Here is a 7,582-nt window from a genome sequence, read left to right on the forward strand (position 1 = left end):
ACTTAATACTCTTATACTCCACTACCACTTTCCCTCCTTCCAACCTCACAGTTCAATGATAGCACATTTTCAGTTAGTGCTGTTTGCATTATTTTTAATTTTATTTTTTTAGCTGAGGAATACTTGACATAAAACATTACATCAGTTTTGAGTGTATAACATAATAATTTAAAATTTATATTCATTGTGACATGATCACCCCAATAAGTTTAGTCACCGTCTATCACCATATACAGTTACAAAAATTGGTGGGTTTTTTTCTCTTATGATGATAACTTTTAAGATTTACTCTCTTGCCCTAACCAGTTAGGATAGAGCGTCAGTCTATTGACTGAAAGGTCCCAGGTTCGATTCCAGTCAAAGGCATGTACCATGGTTGCAGGCACATCCCCAGTAGGAAGTGTGCAGGAGGCAGCTGATTGATGGTTCTCTCTCATCGATGTTTCTAACTCTCTATCCCTCTTCCTTCCTCTCTGTAAAAAAATCAATAAAATATATATATTTTAAAAGATTTAATCTCTTAACAATGTTCAAATATACAATACAGCATTAACTATGGTCACATTGTACATTATATCCTCATGACTTACTTATTTTTATAATTGGAAGTTTTGTACCTTTTGACCCTGTTCTCCTAATTTACCCAATCCCTAACCTCCTTCCCTCCGGCACCACCAATCTGTATCTATGAGCTTATTTTTTATTTCATTTTGTTTTGTCTGTTCTTTTAGATTCCACATAAGTGAGATCATATGCTCTGTGTCTTTCTCTATCTGACAAGTTTCACTTAGCACAATGCCCACATTTTCAGTTAGTGTTTAGTGTTGACATTATTTTGATCACTTAATTGTCATCTACCGCCTTGCCAAATACTATAACAAAATTCTATATTTTCCTTGTGCAACTTTATTTTCCTATAAATAATAATAAATTTTTCTGTTTTTAGCTTACTTTTTTATATCACTATCGCAAATTCTTTATAAATTCTCCAACAGAATTATAAAACTTTTCTGAATACCATTTCCCATGTAACTAAATCACCACTTAGTTCAATATTTATTTCTATCATATTTTTAACTTATTTTATTCTATCGTATTTTAAAAAACAAATTTTTATTACAAAAAAAGTTGCAATATAACTGGACATTTTATTTCCCTACCTTGTGCACAGAAGGACTACTTCTACACTTCTCACGGGGTGATGGTAAGCACTAAAATCCTTACTTAACAGAATAGCAGGGAAAATGCCTGTTTTTTTAAGTTCAAAGCAGTACATTAGTACATGGCTCTTGTGCTAAGTTATCAGGAATGTACAGATGTCTTTTTATTAAAAAGTACAAAACGACAACAGTAAACCATTGGATGCTCTTGATTGGAGCCAGTAACTGATGGTTATAGTGATTTTCTTAAACATCAGGCAGCCTTTACTTCTTTAAAAAAATATTTTTTAATTGATTTTTTACAGAGAAGAAGGGAGAGGGATAAAGAGTTAGAGGGATTGATCAGCTGCCTCCTGCACATCCTCTACTGGGGATGTGCCCACAACGAAGGTACATGCCCTTGACCGGAATCGAACCTGGGACCCTTCAGTCTGAAGGCCGATGCTCTATCCACTGAGCCAAACCCGTTAGGGCAGCCAGCATTTTCTTTAGTCATCGCCTTCAAATGAACTCTTGAGGTTATAGGTGATGAGCACTGCCTTGAGCTCCTTCCTCTCACAGTTCTCATTGATAACGGTAAAGCACTATTCCAGGATTAGAACACACCACCTCCCAACCCACCTATTCCGCTCATTCCAGGGTCTTTCTCTTCCTCATGACTACATCTGCTGTTGTTAATAGAGAGGCCACTCCCGCAGCATCCAACAAAGCAATTCTTACAACCTTTGTTGGAGCAATGATTCCTTTTCCACCATATTCACAAAATCTCCGAACACAGAGTCATAAACAACTTCTGAGGAACTTTGCATAATTTCCTTGACTATCACTAGTCTCTCAATACCTGCATTCTTAGCAATGGTCACTGCAGGAATTTTGAGTGTTTTTAAAAAGTTTCTAAATTAATTTTTTTTTACATTCATTAGCTGGTGTTAATGAGTCCCAGGCTGGAATGCACCAAAGCAGGGCACAGCCCCCTCCCAAAATAATGCCTTCTTCATTCACTCTGTCTTTTCATTCACTTCAGCATCACTTGTCCCACCAACCTGCAGCACGGCTACTCCATCTGAGAGTTTTGCCAAATGTCCATTTAGTTTTTCTTTTTTATATTCACTAGTTGTGATATCTAACTGCTCGATGATTTCTTAATCATTTCAATTTGAGCCTTGTCATCTTTTCCTTTCAAGAGCATAGCATCATCTTTCATCACAATGACTTTCCAACCTTTGCTAAGTCATGAAGATGAACATCTTCAAGATTTATAGAGCAAACTTTTCTTCTCCACACACTGCATCACCAGTAGCAATAGCCATGTCTTTCATACGGTTCTTTCGATTGTCACCAAAACCTGGAGCTTTGACTATTACAATCTGAAGACCACCTTCTAGCCTATCCAGTGGTCGGCAAACCTCATTAGACAACAGAGCCAAATATCAACAGTACGACGATTGAAATTTCTTTTGAGAGCCAAATTTTTTATACTTAAACTTCTTCTAACACCACTTCTTCAAAATAGACTCGCCCAGGCCGTAGTATTTTGGGGAAGAGCCGCACTCACGGGGCCAGAGTTGCATGTGGCTCGAGAGCCGCAGTTTGCTGACCACGAGCCTATCCAAAACAAGTATACATAACCCTGGGGAGGTGGCTCAGTTGGTGGCTCAAAAGGTCACATATCTAGATTGTGGAGTCAATCTCCAGTTTAGACACGTACCAGAAACAGATGATCAATGTTTGTCTCACATGATGTCTCTCTCTCTCTCTCCCTCTCTCTCAAAATCAATAGAAACATATTCTTGGTGAGGATTTTTAAAAAAATAAGTGTACCTGGAATTTCTCCCTCAACACTTTCAGCAATTAGGACCAAGGGCTTAAAGTGAGCATTGGCAATTTCAAGAGCAGGTACAAGGGACTGGACAGTAGAAATTTTCTTTTCACTCAGTAGAACCTAGGCATCTTTGAATTCACATTTCTGACCCTTTGCTGTGTAAATTATGGAGAAATATAAACTTTATCCAACTTCATGCCTTCAATAATTTCTAACTCACAGCAGTTTTCTCACCCTTTACTGTGATGGCGCCCTTTCTTCCAAACTTTTTCATTGCATCAGAAAGGCTATTGCCAATTTCTTTGTCTCCACTTGCAGAAATTGTAGCAACCTGAGCAACTTCTTCAGGTGCAGACTGCTTCTTACCCTCAGCAATCACAGCATCAATAGCTAACATCACACCTCTCCTACGTTCCACTGCATTAGCAACTTTGCTAATCTTCCCAAGGCCTTCCTTGACCTTGGAGTGTGCTGGTACAGCAGCAATAATGGTGCCATCCCCGGCTTCTTCGTTTGTATTATTGGCCATTTCTTGAACAAGTTCAGTGCCAATATTGTTATCTTTTACGTCAGTGGACTTTGCAATAGTCATACCAACTTTCTGCTACTTTGGGATTTCCCCAGCTCTCCTGAATTGCTTGCCTTTGGCCACACAGTAATGACTACAGCATTGGCTAAAAGGTCTACACAGCTGAAGCTTTAAATCTTGGGCACCTACACCAAATTTCACATCTTTCCCATAAGCCCAAGATGAGCCACTGGACACTAGCCTAATCTGGCAAAGGACTTCACGTAATCAAAGCCTTGCTTTGGGCCAGCAACTGGGCATGCAAGCAGCGAGGCAGGCTGTCAGCTGTGAGGCTCTGTGTCATCTTTTTAAGGCCCATGAATTTTATTCTCTCAACGTCCTTTTTTGTTGTTGTTTTCTCTCCTGCAGGTTTTAGTGCTTTGTGTGCACTATGTACTTAAATCCCCCCAATAGTTCAGCAAGGTAGTTATTTACCTACACTTGATAAAAGGGCAAAATAAGTAACTTAAGACCATGCAGTCCATATGGGCCAGAGCTGAAACTTGTAGGATTTTGTTTTTTTTAAGTGGTTGTGAAGAACACATAATATGAAAAAATTGTAAGTGCACTACACAGTATTGTTAATTTTATGTGCATTTTACAGAAAATCTCTGCACATTTTTTCATCGTACATGACAATCTCTAGGTTCATCAAACAGCTTCTCCCATTGCCTCTTCCCTCCAGGCTCTGGCAGCCACCATTCCGCTTTCTGCCGCCATGAGTTTGACTACCATAGACACTTTCTATGAGCGGAGTCATGCAGTGTTTGTCCTTCTGTGACTGGCTTATTTTACTCAGCGTTAGGTCCTCGAGATCCATCCGTGTACCACGTGCAGCAGCATTTCCTTCCTTTTTAGGGCTGGTTAGTATTCCATTTCATGTGGCACATCGCGTTTCCTTTACCAGGTATCTGCCTGTAGACATCTACTGTATTTTTCGGACCATAAGACGCACTTTTTTCCTCCCAGAAGTGGGGGGGAAAAGTCCCTGCGTCTTATGGTCCAAATATAGCCTACACATATACTTTAAAAAAAAAGTTTTTTTACTTGCCCGGCTCTGTGTGGTCTCCGTGTGCTTGCCCGGCTCTAAAATGGTTCTAAATGCTGCTGTTTACTTTACAGGGTTGATTACATGTGTTTATGACTGTGATGTTGGGTTTTAATGCACATAAAATATTTTAGGACACTATTTGTTTCAGAATCTTTTTTTCTTCATTTCCCTTCTCTAAAAACTGGTGCGTCTTATGGTCCGGAGCGTCTTATGGTCCGAAAAATACGGTACGTAGTTGGTGGTACCCATTGGTGCCGGGAACCAGGAACAGGGAACCAAAACCTAGCATAGTCACAGGAGATAAAATGTAAAAAGAGCTAGCCGACCTTGAAGGCTCTGAATGGTCAGAGGCATTAGCTCATTGTATAGTTGAGATAGTGGTGCTTGAGGCAACTTTAATTTGTTAATCATATGTAAATGTAAGTTGATTTTCTGCTGTTGGAACTTCCTCCTTAAGACATGTCTTTGTTTCAGAATCTCAATAAAAGGAATGGTAAAAGGCCAGAGAGCGGTTAGTCTTCCCACTAGAGGTAGACTTCCCGCCTGGCCCCCATTTTCCCAAATTAACTCTTTTCCAGTCTCTCTCTTCATTTTAGTGTGCGGCCTTCTCCAGAAACCGGACCCTGAGTGGGCCCTGAACCACGCGGGTCGTGTTAAGGGATCCCACACATTGGAAAGCTGGAAAATAGAGTCAATGGCCACTTAGGGCCTCACCTTTCAGCCATCTCTCGCACAGATGGTTTTGATGAAGCAGTTTTGCAAGACGGAAGCAGAAGCAGCAGAGCCCCTCTCTTCAGTACCTTGTTTACAGTACGTTCAGCCCTTTTCTGATGCTTTCAGAGAAGTGCTTGTTTTACTCAGAAGTAATTGCTTTTCAAAGGCTGGCAATTCTCATTAGTTACCAAGTCAGTAGTAAATCTAATAAGAAAAAATCTCCTGATTGAGCTGGGAAAAAAACAACGGCACAAAATATAGAGTGGGGATTATTTTTCCACCTTACAAACCAAATAGCTCCTGTGCTACATGTAATTGAAAGAAAATTGACATACATTATTGAAGAAGCATTTTTCCCCCCTCACGTGCACAGAGAAAACTGGGCAGGTTAGGGAGAGACCTCCGAGGTCCAGAACACAGCTGTGCCTCGGAGAGCATTTGCCCTGTAGCAGTGTGATGGGGAAGCTTCAGAAGCAGCCTGTGTGGGTTTCCTGGGGCTGTGGAAACAGATGACGGCAATGTGGGTGACTCTCTACAGCAGGCTCAGGCTCAGTCTCTCACAGTTCAGGAGGCCAGACGTCCACATTCACAGTGTCAGCAGGGCTGGCTCTTCCCGGAGCCCGTGAGGGAGAATCCATTCCTTGTCCCTCTCCTAGCTTTTGGGGGTGACCCGCAATCCTTGGCATTCTTTGTAGCTGCATCATTCCAATTTCTGCCTCTGTCCTCACTTGGACATCTTCCTGTTATGTGTCACTCCCCTCCTCCCCCTTTTTTTTTTAAGGACACCAATCATGGCTTTGGGCCTATCCTAATCCACTATGACCTCATCTTAACTTGATTATATCTGCAAAGGCCCTATTTCCAAATAGGGTCACATTCTAAGGTGCTGGGTCGACATGAATCTTTTGGGGACACCATTCACTTCCTGGCGTGGTCTTTATCTTCCTGCCTCCTATTTCCGTTAGTATTTTGGAAGCTACATTTATAATCCACTTCTTTCCAACAACGGATACAGGAGGAGATGTAAGAAACTCCCAGAGAAGGTGCCTGCATGATGAGGAAGACAGGCTTGCTGGGGAGGCGCCCAGTCTTGGGCTGGATGTCGGAAACACTCAGATGTTAACTCCTGCTGTCCCGGCAGGAGTTCATCTTGTTGGGCCCAGGGCTGTAAAGCAACAACTGAAATGTTCTTCTCCAGAGAAGCCAGAGTTTGAAAGTCGTTGCAGCCAAAATCGGTTTGGCTCAGTGGATAGAGTGTCAGCCTGCGGACTGAAGGGTCCTGGGTTCGATTCCGGTCAAGGGCATGAACCTTGGCTGTGGGCACATCTCCAGTGGGGGTGTGCAGGAGGCAGCTGATCGATGATTCTCCCTCATCGATGTTTCTAGCTCTCTATCGCTCTCTCTGTGGAAAATCAATAAAATATATATTTTTAAAAAGTCATTGCAGAATGATTTTGGACTTCTGTGCTAAAAGCATCCCAAGTGGTTCCCATGTGCAACCCAGATGCACACCTCCGCCCCGGGCCCCTCTTCCTCACACCGCGGCTGCCTCTGAGACTCTGCTGAAGCAGGCCCCGCACATGTGCGCTCTGGCTGACTGCTGAGCACTTAGCCCCAGCGCCTGGCTTTTATTTCTGCTCTTTCATTTGCTTTGAAGAACAGTCATTGGTACAGAGAAAACTCAAGAAAAAGAACACTTGCAGGGGGGGTGTGGATAAGAGAGAGAGTAATGTTTCACTTTATTTTTCAGAAAAAAATAATTGTACTTATCCAAGTTAATTGTGCTTAAGGAAATGTGAAAACTCCCAGAAAGCACCTCCAACTGCCCCCATCCCACCCCCGTGCCAGCCTGCTCACCCCCTGGTGAGAAGAAAAGATAATTACCTATTAATTCCATCCCTCTGGGACACGGTGGTGTGGTGAATGTTCTAATATATCTATAAATACACACTATGTATTTTACCAAATATGGAATTACGTGGTTTTGAAGATTAAGTTCTTTATTTAGCAGTAGCTCATTCAATACCTGCCAATAAATGATGCATATCTATAAATATTTCTCTTTGAGTAGTTTTCACATTTTGAATGGCTGCATTTTATTCCTTCATGGAGAATATACTGTGATTACTTAACCAATTAGTATGAGAGAATTTCAAGTTTCAAATGGAATGTTTCCTTGCCAGAGCTGAGAAGCAGACACTCTGTTTATCTCTTCATCCTATGGACTCTCAGACCACAGGGCTTCCCCCACACCCCCACCAGTTCTA

At 41.7% G+C, this 7,582-nt stretch overlaps 1 pseudogene; it reads right to left on the reverse strand.

Moving 5' to 3' along the window:
* Positions 1 to 1,664: 1,664 nt before the first annotated feature.
* On the reverse strand, positions 1,665 to 4,370 carry LOC118705542 (annotated as a pseudogene).
* Between the last annotated feature and the right edge of the window lie 3,212 nt (positions 4,371 to 7,582).

This window comes from Pipistrellus kuhlii, unplaced genomic scaffold, assembly GCF_014108245.1.
Source record: "Pipistrellus kuhlii isolate mPipKuh1 unplaced genomic scaffold, mPipKuh1.p scaffold_m20_p_5, whole genome shotgun sequence".
NCBI classification, from domain to species: Eukaryota; Metazoa; Chordata; class Mammalia; order Chiroptera; family Vespertilionidae; genus Pipistrellus; species Pipistrellus kuhlii.